Below are 24131 nucleotides of genomic sequence, written 5' to 3' on the forward strand. Positions count from 1 at the left end.
AGGTTAAGAACTTTACCTCAGGATGAGAACAGAAACCGTGTGGCAGCGGCGCAGCGGCAGCGGAAGGCCCCATTAGTGAAAGTGGTACCTCGAGTTAAGAACAGTTTCAGGTTAAGGACGGACCTCCGGAACAAATTAAGTTATTAACCAGAGGTACCACTGTGTGGGTGGGTGGGTGGGTGGGTGGGTGGGTGGGGGTGTGCCGGTGTGCCGTGTTTCTCCAAAAATAAGACACCATCTTATATTTATTTTTCCTCAAAAAACCCCACTACGGCTTATTTTCAGGGGATGTCTTATTTTCTTCCTCCTCCTCCTCCTCCTCCTCCTCCTCCTCCTCCTCCTCCTCCTCCTCCTGCGGCCGGCGTTGCTGCTGCGCCTATCACTATGTCTTTTTTTCGGGGTATGGCTTATATTTCTTGAATGCTTAAAAATCCTGCTACGGCTTATTTTATGGCTACGGCTTATTTTCGGAGAAACAGGGTATATATATTCGTTAGTTAAATTGCTGTCCCACACTTCTTCCTCTCAAGGGATCCCAAGGTAGCCATCAAAAAAGCCATGATATGAGCACAACAGTCAATAGGCATGGTGGCTATGTTTTGCTTCCACTGACAGAGGCCCTATCTGTCTTTATACTGGTTTCTGGGAATCATAAAGGAAGAAGAGTGCCAAGGTCCCACTTGTAGGCTTCTCAGAGCCAACTGGTTATCCACTGTGAGAACAGGATGCTGGACTAAATTGGCATTTGGTCTGATCCAGTAGCAGCGCTTTCCTTATGCTCATAAACAAACAAACAAACAAATGCAAGCCATTTATATCCCACCTTATGCAAATCCTTCTATATTTTCCTTTCCTTTTATATACAGAGGTACCTTGGTTTAAGTACACAATTGGTTCTGGAAGTCTGTACTTAACCTGAAGCGTACTTAACCTGAAGTGAACTTTCCCATTGAAAGTAATGGAAAGTGGATTAATCCATTCCAGATGGGTCCGCAGAGTACTTAAACTGAAAGTACTCAAACTGAAGCGTATTTAAACCGAGATACGACTGTATAGTTGAAAAAGGGCTGTGGAAATTTGTGTCCCAGGCTTTTTAGACTTTTCTTCCCATGTAGTATCTGAAATGTAAGAGGCACATTGGTTGGCAGATCTGAATCCCCCCCCCCCAGTGATCCTACCCAACTAAAGATTAAAAAAACACTAATAAAATCACAAAATGATAATATCAAAACTTGTCAAGGCAGTTTGTATACCTAGAAGTCCCAGCAAATACCAAAACTTATGGAATATGCAGAAATGGCCAAACTTACTGGAAGAATAAGAAATCAAGATAAACTTTTTTAAATAAAAGAATGGAAACGGATTATTGAATATTTACAGATAAATTGCAAGCAGATAAAAACCTTGGCAGCATTATTGTAATAGCCTGCAGTTTCATAAGAGTATATCTTTAAAGTAGACAATTAAATGAGCAAACTAAATGAATTTGGATATGCAGAAGATATTAAAAATAAATTTAAAGAACTGCAGGAAGAGGAGGGAAGAAGTCAAATTTTGAAACGTTAAAATAATTGTAAACTTAATGAAATGTATAAATATGAAAATGAAAAATATAAACTTTTTTTAAGGCAGTTGGTATACCTTGGGTCATGGAGAGGATAGTGGCTCAGAGGCTAGACAAGAGGGGCAGTTAGAGCAGGAACAAATGTCTTGTGTTCTCTTTGCCTGCCCTTCTCACTCTCCTGCTTCTTTTTCATAGGACAACTGGTGGGAGATGGCCTTGTGTGGGAAGGAGGAGACATCTCAGCTGGACATGCACATGAAGCTATTTTGCCATCTCTGATATCTCCTCTTTGATCACGTGGATTGTCACTCTTGATTGGTTCTCCTGGAACTGTCTTCAAGGATATCACAGTTCTCCATAGAATCAAAGCACTCCTCTGCCCATCAGCAAAAATCTTCCACGTACGTCTTCATTAGTCATCTAAAACCAGCCTGTGATGGTTACTTTTTGGAAAAGAAAGAAATGTTACCATCTGATTGCTCATACGCGGCATATCCTCCAATTGCAGCTGAATGCCAGAAGGTGGCTGGTCACCATCTGGTCTGTACTGACTTTTCCATTATCCCTAGTTTGGAGATTCTTCCTGGAGGTCTGCCAGTCTAATCTGAAGCTACATCTCCCACTCAGATTCAGTCGGTTCCATGGCAGCGCTCCCATGGATCTGAATGGCAATGGATTGTGCCCAATGCCCTCTAGGGTAATTAATTCTGAAACACACACACACAAGACATCAGCTTAGAAACGACTACAAAACTGTCCCGATAATAAGTGTTGGGAGATGCATCAGAAGCGAGGTTCCCATAACATATATTGGGAGGTCATGCAGAGACCTACATTATGTTTTGCACAGCTTTTCTGGGATGTTGCTTGTCAGGAGTTTTCCTGAACTTGTGAGGGTTAAAGGAGTGGAGAGGGATGGATAATAATAATAATAATAATAATAATAATAATAATAATAATAATAATATATTATTTATACCCTGCCCATCTGTTTGGGCAGCCACCCTGGGGAAATATTAAAATTTCAACAGAAATATTAAAATACACTAATTTCTTAAAGATTAAAAGCTTCCCTAGACAGGGCTGCCTTCAGATGTCCTCTAAATGTCTGGTAGTTGTTTTTCTTTTTTACATCTGGTAGAAGGGCATGTCACAGGGTGGGTGCCACTACCGAGAAGGCCCTCTGCCTGGTTCCCTGTAACTTGACTTCTCGCAGCGAGGGAACCGCCAGAAGGCCCTCAGCGCTGGACCTCAGTGTCCGGGCAGAGCGCTGGAGGTGGAGATGCTCCTTTAGGTATACTAGACCGAGGCCGTTTAGGGCTTTAAAGGTCAGCACCAACACTTTGAATTGTGCTCGGAAACGTACTGGGAGTCAATGCAGGTCTTTCTATTTGTGAGCCCACAAGACCTGCCTCCAATGTCACCCCCACAACTCACACATTGATGAAGAAGGTCTCAAAGGTGGCTTCTATGCATGTTCTACTAAAGGCACTTAGAAGCTTTATACCATCTTACGCTGATTCCTAGTGAACAGAAGCTTCTAAGTGCGTTCAGGGGAAATGTGCACAGAAACACCCTCAGACATCATGCTCAATATGCAAAAGAAAGAGAGATGTTGGCATGCTGGGGGTCATTGCAGGCAGGGCTTACATCAGGTGTTTTGAGACTACAATTCCCATCATCCCTGACCACTGGTCCTGTTAGCTAGAGATGATGGGAATTGTAGTTCCAAAACATCTGGAGGGCTGGAGTTTGCCTATCCCTGGCTTACATGCTTAAGCCTCGTGCATTCAGATGAACACCTGAAGAAGGCTTTCAGTTCTCTACAATGGTAAGAGTTGCTTTTTTATTATTATTGAGGTCATTCAAATGCTATAAATATTATGGTTATTTGCAAGTCATTTGCCACAATGGATGGTAACTATCTAAGCTGTACTCAGAATAGACCCCCCTGAAATCAATGGACTCGAATTAGTGATGACTTATTTCAGTGTGTCTACTCTGAGTGTGACTTGGTCAGAAACCACTCAAAGGTTTTAATCATTGGTCACTTCAAAACTAAAAGATCCATACACATTCACATTCACATTTTACAGTGGTGGTATGTGCACTTACCCTAATAATGCCTTTTAAGTTTAAATCCAAGCGGACATCAGTTGTCTCTGTTGTTGTTGTTGATGATGATGTTTTAAAAAAGAAGAACACAAAAGGAGCATGCAGTTTAAGCAGGAGCTCTTTTAGAACAGGTGTTATTCAAGTTATGAATGAAACCCCAGCCAGTAATCTGGGCACTGCATTCTGGGCCAATTGAAGTTTCCCAGACATTAGTCCTGGGCCCTAAAGAAGCCAGACTATCCTCCCAAGGGCCAGGACTTTTTCAGTGATGGGATGGGGCATGCTGCAGCACCCATAGGGATGGCATGGGACACCCCACGCCCTGTTCTGTCTCTATGGGCGCTGTGTGCCCCGCCTTGGGGCACGCTGCCCCAGTTGCCCTTCCTCCGCCGCTGGGCTAAGGGAACACTCCACAAGGAAGGCTTAGCTGCCAAGTATCCTGTTTTTCGCGGGAAACCCCCCTATTTTAATCTGTTTCCAGCTGTTCTCCCGAATGGAGAAAAATCCCGGAAATCCCCCAGATTTCCTACCTGCCTGAGAGCCTCCATTTTGGGTGCCGTTCTTCCCATGTGTGGGCACCGGAAATTGGGCAGAGCGGCACCGGAAGTCGCTTCTATGCATGCCCGGCAGCCATCTTGGTGGTGGCCGCATGGTGGTGGCTGTCACCAAGATGGCTGCCGCCATGCGGCCACCACCAAGATGGCTGCCGGGCATGCGTAGAAGCGACTTCCAGTGCCGCTCTGCCCAATTTCCGGTGCCCACACATGGGAAGAGCGGCCCCGGAAGTTGCTTCTATGCAACCTCCAGTGCTGCGCCGCTGCTGATCCTGCATTTTTCAGAAGGAGACTTGGCAGGTATGGGAAGGGTGTTTGAAAATGGGTGGGGGGCTGTCGGCTCTGCAGGTAAGGGGCAACACAACTGGGCTTCTGAGGCTAGGAACACGTTTCCCTACAGGGGAGCCACAGAAAGAATATAGTTGGTCAAGGGAGCTGTGGATTCAAAAAGGTTGAAAACCTCTGCCTTTAGCTCATGCCTGCAATTTGGGGGAAAAAATGGGGGGTTTGCCACTAATAGTGATTGCCTGCCATTTTACAATCACTTATGAAAGCCAGTACAATAACACATATGTCAGATCTGCACAACAGGTGAACCATCAAGAAAAATCTAGCCACCAGCCTGTTATGTGTGGCAACCCACCAAGGACTTGATTAATCTCTGTTTTCACGGCCTGTCCGGCACTTCAAAGCCACATGCATTGGCAAGCACTTTGCAGGCCATGATATATGGATAGCAAACTGCCCTGTGCTTCTTGGGTAATTGAGCAATGACGGCTTGATCTGTTTTTCTTGGGGGGTGGGGAGTGGGAGAGAGGAAATAGAAGCATTGTTGTTGTTGTTTTCTAACTGCAGTTACTCCCCCCAAATTCATTTCATGGAATTCAATGTAGTGATGAAATTGACTAGCCCGAATTGTAAGTGGCTTATGATCTAGTCAATCTCATTCCTAAAGGAAAGTGGGGGGGGGGGGAGTTCAGTATGCTTTAGAGAGGGATTCTTTACCCTCTGAAGAAAACAAAAAAATAAGAACTTGTCGTTTAAAAGATCTGACATGGCCCTGAGGAGTGTGTTCAATCTTGTACCTTGAAACTTTTCTTTCTTTCTTTTAAAAATCAGTAAGAAACAAATAGTGGATATGCACATCATAAAATGAAAGCAGGGGACCTATATTCTGCCCCCAGTGCTGTTTAACAGGCACATGAAGGTACTGGGTATAGTCATTAGAAGACTGGGGGCGAGATCCTATCAAGTACTGGTAGACAGTTTCCTGGTCTGGGAATTGGGAAAGTTAACTCCCCTGTACAGCTATAGGTAGGTAGCCGTGTTGGTCTGACGTAGTCAAAAAATTCCTTCCAGTAGCACCTTAGATACCAACTAAGTTTGTCATAGGTATGAGCTTCTGTGTGCATGCACACTTCTTCAGATACACTGAAACAGAAGTCACCAGGCCCTTATATATAGTGGGAGGGTGGGGATGGGTATTACTCAGAAGGGTGGTGGGTATGGGTGATTGATTGGCTGATAGGTGTGGTAAACCTGTTGATGACTGTTAACGACTGCAATTGGTGATTCCTGATGTCAGATTTATGTCCATGGAATCTGACATCAGGAATCACAAGACAGAGAAACCAGTAGGAGAACACTTCAATCTCCCAGGACATTCTATACAAGATCTCAAAGGAGCTTTCTTACTACAGAAAAATTTCAGAAGCAGACTGGAAAGAGAAGTTGCTGAATTGCAACTCATTACCAAGCTTCAAACCATGGAGAGACCTGGTCTGAATAAGGACATTGGATTCTTATCTCATAATACATGATAAAGCTTTCTTCAGCCATCTCACCCCTTGCTTTTTCCTGCAAGACCAATTGCAGTCGTTAACAGTCATTAATAGTCGTCAACAGGTTTACCACTCCTATCAGCCAATCACCTATTCCCACCACCCTTCTGAGTAATACCCCTCTGACTATACATAAGGGTCTGGTGACTTCTGTTTCAGTGTATCTGAAGAAGTGTGCATGCACACGAAAGCTCATACCTATGACAAACTTAGTTGGTCTCTAAGGTGCTACTGGAAGTAATTTTTTTATTATTTTTTGTTTTCTCCTGTACAGCGTTGCCCTGCCTCGGAAGGAATCTGAGCTCCTAGACTCATCCTTCTCAAGGGGCCTCTGTTGCAATGCATGCTTTAAAAAGAAAAAGAAATGTTCCAGCTACACCAAGATCACAGTGATCCACACACTGGTGCAAAGGAGAACCCACATCTGTGGGTCAGAGACATGGAGTCTCTGCATTTAGCAATCTTCTGACAGCCAGCCTAAGCATTCTGCTGTGTGTGTGTTTTTGCAAGGGTTTCCACTGAAAGTGGGTATGCTTAGAAGTCTGAATTGTATGCCTTTTTTTAAAAATGTATAATTTCTATTTTTGTTGTTGTTTAGTCATGTCTGACTCTTCGTGACTCTAGGTGCCGAAACCCCAAGGGAGCAGGGAAGACTATTTACATATGCGACCACGGCTGCACGGATGTTATTGGTCCAGAAATGGAAAGAAGATAAAGTCCCTACCAGAGAAGAACGGCAGATCAAGCTGTTGGATTGTTCCAAAATGGCTAAAATGACCAGAAGAATCAGAAATCAGGAAGACAAAAATATTAATAAGGAATGGGGAAATTTTATAATTTATCTTAAAAACCCTTGTAAACAGTTAAAAATCGTTAGTAGGATTAGAATAACACTTGCTGTTTAATGGTGAATTTTGGACACAATGGAGGGGTAAAAGATTTGGATTATTATAAAAGATACAGGAGGAAAAGATTAACAATAGGGCCCACGAAGGGGAGGAGGGAAGTCAAGGAGATTCTTTGGAATCCTGTTTCTATGTTGGATGTTGTATATGTGACTGTGAAATTTTAATCTGAAAAACCAAATAAATAAATTTGTATATAAAAACGAAAGCTCCAGTAAATGGACCGTATGTTAGGTCAGTCCGTAGAACATGAGACTCTTCATCTCAGGGTCATGGGTTCGAGCCCCACGTTGGAGAAAATATTCCAGCATTGCAGAGGGTTGCACTAGATGACCCTCATAGTCCCTTCCAACTCTACAGTTCGACGATTTTCTGAATACCTCCTCATTCAGTCACTGCTTTTTGATGCTTCATCGTTAAGGTGAAGAATCTTGCATTGCAGAGGGTTGAACTAGATGACCCTTGGGATCCCTTCCAACTCTCGAACTCTGTGATTCCATGGCTCTATGAATCCTTAACACATACATACCCTCTACCTTTCTGTTCTTTCGTCGGCTGCGTTCTCCTGCGCACCTCAAAAAAGAACAGCCTCATGCTTATGTGCTGGTTTTTTTAACGGCGATGACCAAAAACGATGAAAATGCAAAGCGAATGTACCATGGCTGTGCATCGTTCCTAATCTTTTGTTGATCAACTCACCTGACTCATGTGATGCAGGCAAGGGAAAGATTATGGCAGGTGGGTTCAGACAGGCAGAAAATCTCTTGGCTGGACTTAATTAACACCATGCTGACTCCAGTGGCTCTTTCCATTTCAGATTTCTGCTATGGTGCCGGAGGATAAGGATATCTACTTGCCTGCATTGTGAGACATATTCTTATCTGTTGGAAATACATAGCAGGGCAGAAATAGCTCCAGTGAAGTCAAGCCAATTTCAGCTGCGCTGGAGCATGAGAAGTATGATTAAGTATAACCAGGTCCTTCCTTTTTTTTCCACGTTTGACAATGGAAGGCATTGTGAAAGTGCTAATTACTACTGATTTATGCATCCCCCCTGATTAAAAAAAATCAGTGTAATCTCGGGGTAATGTCTCACAAGGTTGACAATTACATAAAGGTCAATATACAAGAAGTGGCTTGCCGATGTACAATAAATGGTTTGTTGCAAATGTATCCATGGAACACTTGATTTGGAAATGCAGACATTTGGACCACACTTCTTACAGAGGCTGCATTTGTTGTTGTTTGTTGTTGTTTAGTCGTGTCCAACTCTTTGTGACCCCATGGACCAGAGCACGCCAGGCACTCCTGTCTTCCACTGCCTCCCACAGTTTGGTCAAACTCATGTTCGTAGCTTCGAGAACACTGTCCAACCATCTCGTCCTCTGCCGTCCCCTTCTCCTTGTGCCCTCCATCTTTGCCAACATCAGGGTCTTTTCCAGGGAGTCTTCTCTTCTCATGAGGTGTCCAAAGTACTGGAGCCTCAGCTTCAGGATCTGTCCTTCCAATGAGCACTCAGGGCTGATTTCCTTCAGAATGGATAGGTTTGATCTTCTTGCAGTCCATGGGACTCTCAAGAGTCTCCTCCAGCACCATAATTCAAAAGCATCAATTCTTCAGTGATCAGCCTTCTTTATGGTCCAGCTCTCACTTCCATACATCACTACTGGGGAAACCATAGCTTGAACTATACAGACCTTTGTTGGCAAGGTGATGTCTCTGCTTTTTAAGATGCTGTCTAGGTTTGTCATTGCTTTTCTCCCAAGAAGCAGGAGTCTTTTAATCTCGTGACTGCTGTCACCATCTGCAGTGATCATGGATTCCGAGAAAGGCTGCATACACGCCTTTATTAATTGCACAACATTAATATTCCTAATATTAATAGAGCATTAATATGTAATGAAACCTCAAAGCAGTTTACAAAAAAATACCTTCATAATTAAAATAATAAAATAAACATCTGGATGGCCACTTGAAAACAAGATGCTGTAATATTTGGGCCACTGGCCTGATCAAGTGGTCTCTGCTTATACTCTTATACTGCATTTTATCAAGGCTGTGACCTGGAACATGTGAAGGAATACCTACCAAAGAGAATGTCCTGCACAAAACATCTTCCCTGCACAAAACTACACAATCTGTCTCAGTGTTTCCAGAGAGAACTTAGCCCCAGGCCTCATCTTTGGGGGAATTAAGGATCGTCTGTGGCTATTTTTGAAAGGAAGGAAGGAAGGAAGGAAGGAAGGAAGGAAGGAAGGAAGGAAGGAAATAAGAAAGAAAGAAGTCACAGTAAAATTTGATTAGGTTGATTATCTTTCAGGACAAAAATAGTCTACCTTTTTAGCCCCAGTGGGGGAAAATATAAACAACAGGAAGTCCAGTTCTTTTAGATTTCAGGTTAATTTTTGCTATTTTAGTTATAGATCCAGCTCATAATTACCTGGCTGAATTTATGAGAAACCAACTGATCCACCTCTCCTGGTATGCCCCGCAAAGGACCTTAAGGTCCATAAATAACAACACTTCGGAAGTCCTGAGCCCTAAGGAGGTTAGATTGGCCTCAACCAGATCCAGGGCCTTTTCAGCTCTGGCCCCAGCCCGGTGGAATGCCCTACCGCAGGAGATCAGGGCCCTGCAGGATTTGACATTTTTCCGCAGGGCCTGCAAGATGGAGCTGTTCTGCCTGGCCCTTGGGCTGGACTCAGTCTAACCCCCTCATTTATTTTTTGATGGAACCCCTTATATGGGATTTGTACTGTATATACATTTTCCCTCGGCTCTTTTTGCTGGCCCATGTAGACCAGCATGGATAGTTGGCCCCGGTGAATATTTGACGTTTTCTCCCCTTATGGCTTTGAGCTATGGGCTACCACTAAAATGAGGCTGCATTTTAAGCTCCATTTTAAACTGTTTTCTAACTTATATTTTAATTAACTGTGGGTTTTTTTGGGGGGGGGGTTGTTTTAAAATGTTTTTCAGTGTTAGCCACCCTGAGCCCGGTCTTGGGCGGGGAGGGTGAGGTATAAATAAATTATTATTATTATTATTATTATTATTATTATTATTATTATTATTATTATATCAACATGCTGTGATTATGCATTCTTCCAACATGAAGAATCAAGGGTCATGGAAAAAAGGCATGCCGATTCAGTGTTTGCTGTGCAGCATGCCAAAAGACAATTCCTATATGTCATGGTGAGCACTGATTTCAATATAAATGATTTAAACATGTACTTAATTGGCCCTGAGAAAGCAGTGGTGCATAATTCTGGTTTGATTGTGTCCATTTTTTCTCTGCATATTTTCAAAGATGTATCAAACTTGATTGTTGCATTTCATGCAAAGCCTTCACCTACAATACCTGAATAACATTTTCCAGGCTACAACCATCTTTAATGGTGATACAAAAACAGTGATAATTCAGCCGTGCCTTAAATATACCACAATCAGTTTTCATCTCTTTTTGAAGGACAACCATACAGATAAAAAAAACCAATAAGGCATGTCAGGAGAAGGTCCATAGATGGATGACGTTCAGTCATTGGAATGTTACACTTCAAAGCCTTTGTGTAACAGAGCAGTTGAAAGTATAGGAGCACTGAAACTTCATTTAAAACCAGGGCAATTGCATCATATCCATGAAAGTCGCAGTTTTAAGGCTTACAGTTATCTTTTATGGAAAACAAGGCTACAATGTAGAATGGATGCATGTGAAGTCAGTGAGGAAAGCTCACCTGCATTTGCAAGAGACTCAAGTGCATAACCCAATGCTCTGGGCTGATATTATTATGGGCACCCCAATATCCAAGAAGAGGGAGTTTTCAGGGGTGCCAACACAAAGCTCAGTTTGCATAGAATAAAGTCAATGGAGACTGTGGTGACATTCTTGCTGTGACATTCTTGCTTTACTTGCACATTGTCAGGGACCGTGCTTGGGCAACCAATCACATGCTCAATCGCCACTGCCAATCTCATGCTGGCTGCTGCCACCAATCGCCCGTCTCCCCTCTGCTATCCATGTATAAGACAACCCACAATTTTTGCCTATTATTTCTAAGGGGAAAAATATCGTCTTTTACACGGAAATATACGGTAGTTCAGAAGGCAGATGCTGGGAAATACTGGAAGGGGAACATCTAACAGAAGAAACACTGGGAGAGAGAGAGTTAACAGATTCACAGTCTCTGGATAGTATTCACCCCCACTTCTCCAAAGTCACAGAGAGCTCAGAAAGTGTCAGAACAGAAAGCACAGAGTTTACAATCTCAGATTACAAGACATAGGAGTGATGTAGATTAATAGGGATGGAGGGGGTAAAGGTAAAGGGACCCCTGACTGTTAGGTCCAGTCGTGGACAACTCTGTGGTTGCGGCGCTCATCTCGCCTTACTGGCCAAGGGAGCTGCCATACAGCTTCCGGGTCATGTGACCAGCATGACTAAGCCGTTTCTGGCAAACCAGAGCAGCGCACAGAAACGCCGTTTACCTTCCCGCTGGAGCAGTACCTATTTATCTACTTGCACTTTGACGTGCTTTTGAACTGCTAGGTTGGCAGGAGCAGGGACTGAGCAACGGGAGCTTAATTGGGAGCACCACCATTCTAGGAGATGTGTTCTTTGTTCTCTGTGATTATTAAAAGTTCTAACTGGTAAGACATTCCTTTCGTTTGATCCTTGTTTACGGCCACGGGGGAGGAAGCCGATTCCCCGAAGCCTGACACACATTTATATTGGCTGAGCATAAAGGTTCACAGCATCCACACTTCCAACAGATCTTCTCCATTAGGTTTCTAGGGAGAGTCTCAAAGCCAGAGATGTAGATTCAGCAGAGATAGCAAGTCAAACTCACAGGCTCCTCGTCGTTGCCATCACATGTGAATGAAGGTCACAGCTGGAGCAAGGAGGGCCTAAAGAATGGAGACTGGGTTGAATTAGGCCACAATTTTATTGATTCCAGGCAAGAAAAGGTTTGGCTAAGGCATTGGGCATGTATCCAGCATCAGGCAGCCCACCTGCTACATGATAGGAACCTGATGGGGTCAAACTTGTGCTGGGGAGTCACCCTGACATGAATTGGGTGTCATGATCCCACACAGGCCACCATTGGGAGAGTTGTGTTAGCCCATCAGTCCCTCTGTGGACTCCCGGACCGAGTCACGCAATATTTCAACATTTGACGTTGACAGCATATGTAGAACCAAGAGCGTGTTTCTTAACATTGAGAGTACAAATCACTTAAATTGCTGTATTTGCCACACTTCCCTTTCTAAATCTAGTACAGTGGTACCTCGCAAGACGAATGCCCTGCAAGACGAATTTTTCACAAGACGAATTCGTCTTGCGATCTGATGGTGACTCACAAGACGAATTCGTTTTGCGAAAAAATTGTCTTGTGAATTGCGGTTTCCATAGGAATGCATCGAAATTTAATTAATGTGTTCCTGTGGGCAAAAAAGAAAAGAAATTCCAAAACATTCCAATGGGAAACCGTGATTCGCAAGGCGAATTTTTCGCAAAACGAATTGACTCGTGGAACGAATTAAATTCGTCTTGCAAGGTACCACTGTACATGGTTAGGAAACCATAGTGAACTAGCTAAATCAGGTGGCTGGAAAGCATATTACATATCAGCTCAGCTCACTCCTAAAGCACAACCCAAGCCTTTCCCCTTCAGTCATCATGTGTACTCTGCCCCATAGGGCGGATGCAAAGAAAATGTTTCATAGAGGAGACGTCTGCTCTTTCCAACCCTGCAAATCTCCATTGGGGGCATTTAAGTTTGACTCCCCATTCATCTCTCCTTGACTGCAGAATGTGTGCTACAGATTTAATCAAATTTGGCTTTGGCTGCTATACAAATCGATACAATGGTTTTACCTGGGCTATCCATCTTTCAAGGAATCCGAGGGCCAGTTCAGATCATACCTTTGGCTCCTCGAAAGGTTCCTCTACAAATTGTCAGCATTGTGACATGAGAACCAGATGCTCAACTGTAGCCACCTCCAGTTTGGGTCATGGGAAATGGCCTGCTTGAGATCTGCGTGACCTTGAGGCTGTCATGTTACATTTCTCGTTTCCATGAGTGCAGAAAGCAGCCAAAACAATATCTGAACCAGACCCACCCTGCTCTCCTCTTAATACAATGTCAGTCTTGGGAAATGGAATTGCCAGTTTTATTTAATACAGATTCTTTTCTTAGCTCTCAGTCAACAGTGGGGGGGGGGGAGTCTTTCCCTTTGTCTTCCTGCTCATTATTCCTTCTGCTAGCATTTCCTTGCTACTATTTTCTGTTCTTTTAATTAACAGGCTTATAAAAATAACTAATCCGAGGCACCCAAAGAGTACATTCTATGGCAACAGCAGTTATCTGAAGCTTTTGTGTGAATGGGGCTGGCAATCATTTATTTGCCTGATAACAGTGTTGATAAAGTGGCGGCATATTCACCCAAATTGTTTCTGGTGAACAATTACACAGAGAAGAGGTTGATTACTTGGTGTTTGCTCCAGGTGCCCACAAGCATCATCACTATTATTTGCTAAGATACCAGAAAGACAGGCGATCATTCCATTTGGCAGAATTTCCTCTCTGATTAGTTGATAATGGGCATTCTGGGCAACTCTTCCTTTTTATAGGCAAGAGTAGACAAACACTTTCATTATGCTCAGGCAGATTTTAATTCCTAGTTGTTCAGATCGTGGGGTTTTCGAGCAGCTCATGCTGCTGAAAAGAAACATCCTTCTGTCTTGATTAAAGCCCTAACTGGCCTCAGCCTAATAATAATAATAATAATAATAATAATAATAATAATAATAATAATAATAAATGATGTATAACCTGCCCATCTGGCTGGGTTTCCCCAGCCACTCTGGGAAGCTTCCAACAAAATATTAAAATACAATGGTCTGTTAAACATTAAAAGCTAAACAGGGCTGCCTTCAGAAGTCTTCTAAAAATCTGGTAGATGTTTTTCTCTTTGACATCTGGCGGGAGGGCGTTTCACAGGGTGGGTGCCACTACTGAGAAGGCCCTCTGCCTGGTTCCCTGTAACTTGGCTTCTTGTAGAGAGGGAACTGCCAGCAGGCCCTCAGAGCTGGACCTCAGTGTCTGGGCAGAACAATGGGGGGTGGAGAGGTTCCTTCAGGTATACTGAACCGAGGCCGTTTAGGGCTTTAAACGTCAGCACCAACACTTTGAATTGTACTCGGAAACGTACTGGGAGCCAATGCAGATCTTTCAAGACTGGTGTTATGTGGTATCAGCGGCCACTCCCAGTCACCAGTCTAGTTGCTGCATTCTGAATTAGTTGAAGTTTCTGGGTCACCTTCAAAGGTAGCCCCACATAGAGCGCATTGCAGTAATCCTAGCGAGAGATAACTAGAGCATGGACCACTCTGGCAAGACAGTCCACGTAGACTGCAAACACGGAGCAAGAATCCTAACAGTATATCCCCAGAGTTACCACACAGGCACTAGCCAATATGCTCATGGCATCAGTTGAGATGGCATGCTGTTGCTAAAGGAAGAATCGCATTTCCCCAGCCCTGAACTATTGCCTTTGGAGCTCTGAGATAATGCCATGCTTCCTTTCCAGTGGAAGTGATCCCCCTGGACGTGCTACTTTGAGACGGTCATCTTGTACCCACTTACCTGACAGTAAGCCCCACTGAAATCAGTGATACTTACTTTTGTGCAGGACAGCGTTGTCAAGCACTCTTTCTATAATCCAGGGTGACTAGGAATTGGATCACAAACCCCCTCGTCTCAGTGGAATTTGGCAAGCCAAGTGAAGAAGTGATCATTTCCACCTCAGCAATGATGCACAAATTGCTAGAGTCAATTTCAGTCTCAAATTGCCCCAGGGCAGTTGTGTTCACACTTCTGGTGTGACCAGGACCTCCCTGTTCTGGGAGAAAATACAGGTCTGATAAATCCTAATACAATTCTGTTCATAGCGAGCTCTTCCCCTCCCTCCCTCCTTGCCCATTTCATTTCCCCGCTATCTGTTTTAAGACACCAGGACATCATGTTCCCCATATTCTGTATATTGCTCCTCATTATTAGATTCTTGTTTTCAGGAAGACACACTTATTCAACAGAGAATAAAATGGGCAAAGTAATGACTGGATGGTGCGAAGGTAGAGAAGCAGAATAGGGAAGCAAGCATGTGATCTCAACGGGACTTTGGCTAGATAATGTCAAACATGATTAAATTCGATAGAAGTTCTCCCTAAATTGGGGGTGGCGTTGTTATAGAGGCAGAGGGAATCGGAGACAGGGGTGCAAAATTTCACAGTGAGTCGCTGTGAAACATTACATTTGGTCTTGGTTGGATCGCACCTTGTAGCAATGCATTATATCATCAAATTTATTGAAACTGAATGGTCACATTTGTAATGCCTCGAACCAAACCCATCCCATCTTCAGTTCTAAATTACAGGTGACTGAATTGGTTTTTGATCCCAGCAAAGAGCACAGTTCTGCCAATGTGAGCCACGCCGATGTGTTTACATCAAAGGCTGTCTTTTCTCTGCAGCTTCTTCACAAATGCGCTATTTGTAATGGGCAGCTCACCACAATGTTGTTTGTGTACTTAATATTTGACCAGTGGATCGTGCAGAGTCTAGAAGGGAATTGCTCTAACTTCGATGGTGATCCAGTGCTTATAAAACACCAAATAGCTAATGTTAAAATGTGTTATTTAAACATGCATTTAAAAAGACTTTATTTTCATTGCCCCTTTTTTATTGCACTGTGGGGTTGCATCTAAGGATGTGAAATTACTTTCTCAAGCTCTGGCAAGTACAACAGCTAAAAGACTTAGGATGTAGGCAAGGATAGAGGAGGTTCAACCAAGACCATTGAATGGGGACCCATCACTGACAGAGCAGTAATCTTTCAATAGCATCCCAGTGAGTTAAAACAATAAGAATAAATAATTTTTTATTTATACTCCGCCCTTCCCGGTTTAAAACCGGGCTCAGGGTGGCTAACAGTAAATATAAAACATTGATTAAAATGTGACTTAGAAACAGCATAAAACAGCATAGAATACAACATAAAATGCAGCATCAATATCAATAAAATTCAAAAATCCAGGGGTCATTTTTTTTGGGGGGGGGGGCCCAGTCAGCAGACATCGAAGGATCACCAAGGCTAACTGCCCAAGTTACTAGGACCAGCAAGAAGGTGTGTGAATAGGAATTTAAATGTGGGGTCCCAGAAAGGGTTCCTTCATAGAAGAGGAAAGGGAAAAGGGAATAGAGGATCAGGCTAATTCAAATTGAAGGCCAGGTGGAATGGCCCTGTCTTATAGGCCCTGCAGAAGGAGATCAAGTCCTGCAGGGCCCTAGTCTTGTGGGACAGAGCATTCCACCAGGTCGGGGCCATCACTGAAAAAGCCCAGGCCCTGGTGGAGGATAATCTGGCTTCCTTAGGGCCTGGGACCTTTAAGCTATTATTATTCATGGACCTTAGGGTCCTCTGTGGGACATACCAGGAGAGGTGGTCCCATAAGTATGAGTATCCCAGGCCGCATAGGGCTTTAAAGGTCAAAACCAGCACCTTAAACCTGACCCTATACCATGGGCGTAGGCAGGGGGGCAGGAGGGGGCAATTGCCCCCCCTAGAAGCAAAGGCTGAGGGGCGCAGCAGTGTGGCAGCCCCAGGCTCCCGCTCCCGGCGCGAAGCTCCAGAGTCGCGCAGGGGGCGCGAGCCTGTGGCTGCGTCCTCCGCGCCTCCCAGGTCTTTGGAGGAGGCGGCCCCAGGCTCCCGCTCCCAACGCAAGCCTGGGGCCGCCTCCTCCAAAGACCTGGGAGGCGCGGAGGAGGCAGCCACAGGCTTGCGTTCCCTGCGCGACTCTGGAGCTTCGCGCCGGGAGCGGGAGCCTGGGGCCGCCTCCTCGGAAGACCTGGGAGGCGCAGGCCACATGGCCCCGCCCACATTTCCGCTGTGGCCCCTCCCCTCCCGCACCTTGCCCCCTCCCCTTGCCCCCCTAATTTTGATCCTGGCTACGCCCCTGCCCTATACCCCACCAGGAGCCAGTGCAGCTGGTAGAGCACTGGGTGAATATGCTCCCATGGCAAGGACCCTGTGAGGAGCCTGCAGGGGAGGGAGGAGAGGGACCCAGAACATTGGTGTGCAAGCTCTTATATAGACTTTTTATATTGCCTAGCCTGTAGCTCAAGACCACCCCCCAAAACAACATAGATACATCACAGAAAGAGGTGGTCCCCAGCAGAAATTTGAGTGTGTTGCTTCTCTCCTGTCTGCCAGGATACCTGATAATGCCTTATCTGATGCCTTTTCTGTTGTAGCCTGGCCATTCCTTTGAGATGGTTAATACTTCCTGAATCTCTTACGCATATTGATAGTGTGCTCAGCTTAACAGATACTTGCCAGACTGTATTTACAGGGAGGTGTAAGCCCCTACAGTCCAAAGACAATTGGAAAGCTTTTCCCATTTCCTTCCTCCTTGCAGAGAAATATTTGAGGTCAATTTGAGAGAGTCAAAATGGCTTCAGGATTGTTCTCCTGTACCATTTCAGACATGTGGTTTATACAGTTATTGTCAGAGGGTCGCCGCGGCTACTCTAGAGTAACTCCACTTGAGTCTAGTTTATCTTCAAAGACGTTTATTATTATTTACAGTGTGGAGACAGCTTAAAACACGACCTCTCATCCTGAATCAGAATCCGGCAATGGCGTACGTCTGTTCCTACGCCAGCAAAGTAGTCTGGGCACGCCAAAACGCTGCCCCCTTGACCTGCGTCGCGGCGCTCTCCTTACTTCTGGCGCCGGAAGGAATGATGCCCTCTCAGCTTCCTCCCTCAGCAGTCGGTGCCCTGGCTCTGCAGCATCTCTGAGTGTCTGCCTGCACCCCTCCGCCCCGAGCTTTCCCATTGTTCCACCCTCTGATTTCTCTCCTCCTCCGAGTCTCCCCCTCCCCCTCTGGCTGCTTCAGAACCACTGGTGCTCTCTTTATTTGACGAGGTGGATGTCAGGATGATGGGGGCTGGCTCTCTGTAGGGAGTCACCCTTACACTTATGTATGTGTTTGCCTTGTACGTGTGTGTGTGTGTGTGTGTGTGTGTGTGTGTGTGTGTGTGTATGAGACCTTAGAATTCCTATAACACGGGCCACATCCATCAATTTCATTTGTTCTCATAGGGGGACAACAATACCAGTGTTCTTACAGGGCTGCTGTAAGGCTCACTGAGATGATTATGTGAAGTGCTTCAAATTCCACATGTTATCATCATCCTGTGGCCCTCCACCATATACATCAGTGAGGAAGCCCGTTGGTTTGCTCTGGGGTAGAAGATTTGCAGATGGAGGCCTCCTCACCCCAGTGAGGCTGAAGGAACCCTTATTCACACATGTTTGCATGCTGCATCTGGGATATATACCTGGAGGAGCGTCTCCACCCCCATCATTCAGCCCGGACACTGAGATCCAGCACCAAGGGCCTTCTGGCGCTTCCCTCATTGTAAGAGGTGAGGTTGCAGGGAACCAGACAGAGGGCCTTCTCAGTAGTGGCACCCGCCCTGTGGAACGCCCTCCCAGCAGATGTCAAGGTAATAAGCAATTGTTTTACTTTTAGAAGACAACTGAAGGCGGCCCTGTTTAGGGAAGTTTTTAATGTTTGATGCTGTACTGTTTTTAATATTCGGTTGGAAGCCACCCAGAGTGGCTGGGGAAACCCAGCCAGATGGGCGAGGTAATAATAATAATAATAATAATAATAATAATAACAACAACAACAATAATAATAATAATAATAGGTTTAAAAAGAAATGAATGCATGGCATGATATACTTGGTCTCAGACACAAAGGCACTGGACATGGCAGATATGCCGTGTTCCTGGATGTCAGATCCCACATTATGAGGAACTAGGCGCTCAAATACTTGCAGGGAATAGAATGGTGGGTTCACGTTTTTACAACGTGTGCTCAGTAAGCCTGAACATGGAACACTTGCGAGTGGGGGGAGGAGGAGGCATCTGTCTTCTCCTCACACTGTCTCTCCTGGGACAGATGAATCAGCCACTTGGAGCCGAGCGATTCCTTTCATCAGGCTTCTAAGCACATGCTGAGCCTGCGGAAGGATAATTATTGATGTGTGTGAGGGGAGGGGAGGGGAGTCAGAAATATTATGCACTTTTCCCTTGTGGGTGAAAAAAACACACACCTCTTTGTTCTTCCACGGAAACCAAATATAGCTCATACCAGTGAATCATATTTGTGAGCATGGCTATGCTGAACTGTAGGGGAACGGTCTTCCGTGTTCTTATCTCCGCTGCAAGGAAATCTGCAAGGAAACGGCAGAAAAGAAAAATTCATTAATAGGTTTGAAAAGGAATGGGAATACGGAGCATCGAATATTCACTTTAAAGAATTTTATAATGTGTGTGAATAGCCAAAGACAATTGAAACTTCATTTGGACTCTAAAATGATGAGGTTTCTGCCTTTTAACTGTATTTTCTTTGCTCATATTGTATGTATATGTCATTAGGGCTAGAGGATTTTTGCTAAATGTTTTACAAAGCTGTATGGAGAGCTGAATCAGGTTGTTGCAAGCGAATTTGTCTCGCCCACTATCCAGGTTTTCCATCTTTTATGCTCAAGCAAATTGGTTTGTCGAGCTTTTCTAACTTGGGATTGGCTCATACATTCTTCTGCACAGCCGGATGGTTTTACGCTTTACTGTCCATTGGTGATGCCTGAATGTGAACCACAGAACCACAGGATCAAATACGGAAAGTCTTAAGCAATGTTTTTTGTGATGGTACTCACTGGTATGGAATACTATTCCCTCCCTCCCTCCCTTCTTTACTGCTGCTGTCACCCATTTCGTCTTGGCACCCACAGCAACTGTTACCAAGAACCTGGAAGGTAATTCTAGACCAAAAGAAACAACAACTATTACTAATATTAAGTAATTTTATTGATGAATAACAAACAAAAACCCCTCCGTTATAAGCCTCACAATTCTACCCTGTTTCTCATATTTTAAGACATACCCATAAAATAAGCCATAGCAGGATTTTTAAGCATTCAAGGAATATAAGCCATACCCCGAAAATAAGACATAGTGATAGGCGCAGCAGCAATGCCGGCCGCAGCAGGAGGAGGAGGAAAAAAATAAGACATCCCTTGAAAATAAGCCATAGTGTGTTTTTTTGAGGAAAAAATAAATATAAGACATGTCTTATAATATGAGAAACACGGTATAGGTTATAGCAGTGGCATGTATTGAGCTAACAACCTGCAATTTGATACACAGCATCTACCTGAGTTCTATGAATATAGCAAATTTCAAACTGATCTAATAACAATATCCACAACTACAGCAATTTTAAAAGGTGCTGGGTCGTCGTCCCCGCCCCCATGATTTTTAAACAAGCATATCATCTATTTCCAGTTTTGATGGAGACTACAGATATATTGTGTGCAGGTTTGTCAAGGAAGGCAGCCTTTCATCGTCTTGATTGTTCAAATGTTATTCAAAAGTTACCAGGGTCCTCCCCCCCCCCCCCGGTAAAATCTATGGCAACAACTACTTGCACAATATGGTGGTGCTATATTTCTTAGCTGTAATATTGTATAGCATTTCTAATGGTGGTTCTGTTGCTTTGTTTCACATGCCCAGACTGAGCTTCACAAAGTATCTTTACTGATCTCTTGTCATCTCTCAGATTGCATTGTAGGGAAAGGCAATTATGTATTGAGAGTGTGTAGGGGGAAATCTGAAAGCTCCTGCACGAGGCAGAACGGAACAATGCTAAAAACTTGTAGCTGAAATCTGATTCTCTCCCCTCTCTACTCCGCACCTTGAAAATTCCATATTCTTAAAGGTAAAGGGTAAAGCGACCCCTGACCATTAGGTCCAGTCGTGACCGACTCTGGGGTTGCGCGCTCATCTCGCATTATTGGCCGAGGGAGCCGGCATATAGCTTCCAGGTCATGTGGCCAGCATGACAAAGCCGCTTCTGGCAAACCAGAGCAGCACATGGAAACGCCGTTTACCTTCCCGCTGTAGCGGTTCCTATTTATCTACTTGCATTTTGACGTGCTTTCGAACTGCTAGGTTGGCAGGAGCTGGGACCAAGCAACGGGAGCTCACCCCGTCACAGGGATTCGAACCGCCGACCTTCTGATCAGCAAGCCCTAGGCTCAGTGGTTTAACCACAGCGCCGCCTGGGTCCTTTCCATATTCTTAAGCTCAAGCAAATAAACAAGTTCACTAAATTATAAATGCAGTTTTACTACTTCGATTCCGTTTTCTCATTATTTCAAGCAGGGATCCTGCACACCATGCCTGAATTACCCACATAACACACCCAGGAAAACAAGGCCGGTGATTTAGTCTGGCCCAGGAGACATAACTAGGCCACAGCTGTCTGTGAAACCAGAAGAAAGTAAGTTCAGGAGGGATGCCTGTTTCAACTACAATTCAAGAAGAAGAAGAAGAAGAAGAAGAAGAAGAAGAAGAAGAAGAAGAAGAAGAAGAAGAAGAAGAAGAAGAAGAAGAAGAAGAAAGGAGGTACCTAATTAGATTCCCCCCCTCTTTATGGAACTCTTAAAGAAAAGGGAATAAACATTGCTTGGACCATCTGTGTACACACTGAAAGATGGAAAGGGGTAGCCAACATAATGAGTCCTCATAAAGGTTGAATGATATGCCAGTAAGAAATTCATGCCATCTAAATAGAGTGAAGGCCATTCATTCATTGGAATGCATTTTAGTCCCCCTTTCTCGTCAATTTGCAGATGGTATTATTATTAGCTGGGAATTTCCATCTAACTCAATCATTCACATCAACTAGAACCTTAGAAAATGTGGAATGGTTTAAAACACCTTCCCACCGGAGGGAATGCGAATGATTGAGAGTGCCATTAAAAAGCAGAAAAGTGAACCCAATTTAGAATTCATTTTAAGGCTATTTTTTGAGGACGTTAAACATCATGTCAAAGTGCAGTCCATGCGCAACACTGCACAATCGTTGTTGGTTTCTTGGTTTTTTTTAGCATTGCTGATTAATGTAAAACAGAAAACCCCACATAACCAAATGATTAACAGAAGGAAGCCAACACATGCATATAATTTCTAATGGCTGCTATAGGTCCAGCAATCCTGAGACCTGGCAGGACTAGACAGAGCAGAAATTTTGCACGGCACTACACGCTTGTGCAAATTAATTGAAACAAAGCATGTTTTCTATGCTACATCGATCAGTCTGTCAAGCACCCACAAAAGAAGATGTTTGGGGCGTCCTTCAGTTATTATGGTGTCAGAAGGAACGATGTGCTCGCAACAATATATTAAGGTTCTACGAAAGAGCTGGAAAAGAGGTATCCTGACAGTACTGGGATACTGCAGCAGGACCTAGCCCCCTGTCACACATCAAAAGTGGTGAAGAAATTCATGACAGGGCAGCAAACACAGGTACTTGTTTGGCCAGGGAATTCCCCGGACGCAAGTCCCATTGAGAATTTGTGGGCTATATGCAAAAGTTGCCTCTGTGCTGTAGACTGTACGACTATGGAGAAGCTCATTCAGGCGCTGATACAAGTGTGGTACAGGGATCCAAAAATCAACAGTGACTGTTCAAAACTAGTAGAGTCCATGCCAAACCGTGTTCAAATGCTGCTTAAAAATAGCGGGGGTCATATCTGTGAGTTTTGTACATGTATATGTGAGTTTTGTACAATAAACTGCTGTACTAAATTCATTGTTTGTTTCAATTAATTTGCACAAGGGTGTATTCTCTCAGGTCGCCCAGTACAGGAGATTGTGTTCCAAAGGAATTAACTTGCTGTGTTCTGAGATAGGGGTCTGTGTCGCCTTTGCACAATCCCAAACCTGAGTGGGATGTATGCTATTTTCATACAAATTGCCTGTTGGATGAGAGTCTTTTCTGTCTTGCTCTTAACATGGAACACATTTTCCTGCCAACCCACTTTTGCTATTCTGGAAGTGGATGGATGAGCTACTAGCTCAGTTTCTGGAACCAGTTTGTGTAGTGATTTGCTGTTGCCTTGTGTTGAAATTCCGGGTTTTTTATGTGTGGTGGGGGGTGAACTCCCGTAAATCTGCTTTATGAAGCTTTGTTTTACTACATTACTGTGGACTCATTATACTTCTAAGCTGTTATCTGTGATGCTGAACTACAGGGTGTAAATCCCAGAAATAAATGATCATAAATAAACCCGGGTTTAGGCTGGACATGTGACCTATCTTCCCTTACAACATGGAGGGGACAAAGTAGGGGGCAGCAGCTATGATTTAACAAGAGTTTCAAAATGCCTAGGTCTAGTAGAAACCCTTACACAACAAAGCCCCACCCACATTTCCCCATGTGCATTCAGTTTTATATAATGAATCTGGAAATTGTGGCATATAGATTTGTTTGTCCTGAGCTAGTAAGGTTGTCAGTATTAACAGCAGTGTAATAAATAAGATTTATATCATATCTCCCACGTGTAGCTATAGAATAATTGCATTCCTGCACCAGTGAGTATTTTTATATAGGACCAGCCCAGGATTATTATTGTTGTTCTCGGAGGTGTGGGGGCTCCATTGGGAAGGAAAGGAATGCACCCAGTTAAGAACGGATTCTGGGATATATACAAATATAAACAATAAAGCATTGGGGGAAAGATCTGATTCTGGGGTATGATGCTTCATCGCTAGGTGGGGCATCAAACAAATGAGTAGAAGATCAGTGGTTTCTCAGAGCCAATACAAACATGTTCCTCTTGCCCAAGTGTCTAAGGCAGGTTCCCTCCAGATGACTCCAGCTCCCATCAGCCCCTGGCATCATGAACAATGGTCAAAGGATTATGGGTATTGTAGTCAAACTATATCTGGGATGGAAGATAATGTTTGTTTATAGGGTGTTATACTGGAGTGGTTGAAGTGAATATTGCTAATGGACAGTGGTCCAACGAAGAATCAAAAGTTCTTTAATTTCTGAACATTATTTTTACTCTCTTAATCTCGTCTCTATTTCTTCTTCCTTATTTCCTCCTCTCTTTTTCCTGCTTTTCTTTCTCTCTCCTTTTCCCTGTGTGTGTTTTTTAATACATATATTATATTTTGATCAATGTTTTAGGTTTGGACCAAAATATATATACCGTATTTTTCCG

This window comes from Zootoca vivipara, chromosome 1 (assembly GCF_965207765.1).
Source record: "Zootoca vivipara chromosome 1, rZooViv2.hap1.1, whole genome shotgun sequence".
NCBI lineage: Eukaryota > Metazoa > Chordata > Lepidosauria > Squamata > Lacertidae > Zootoca > Zootoca vivipara.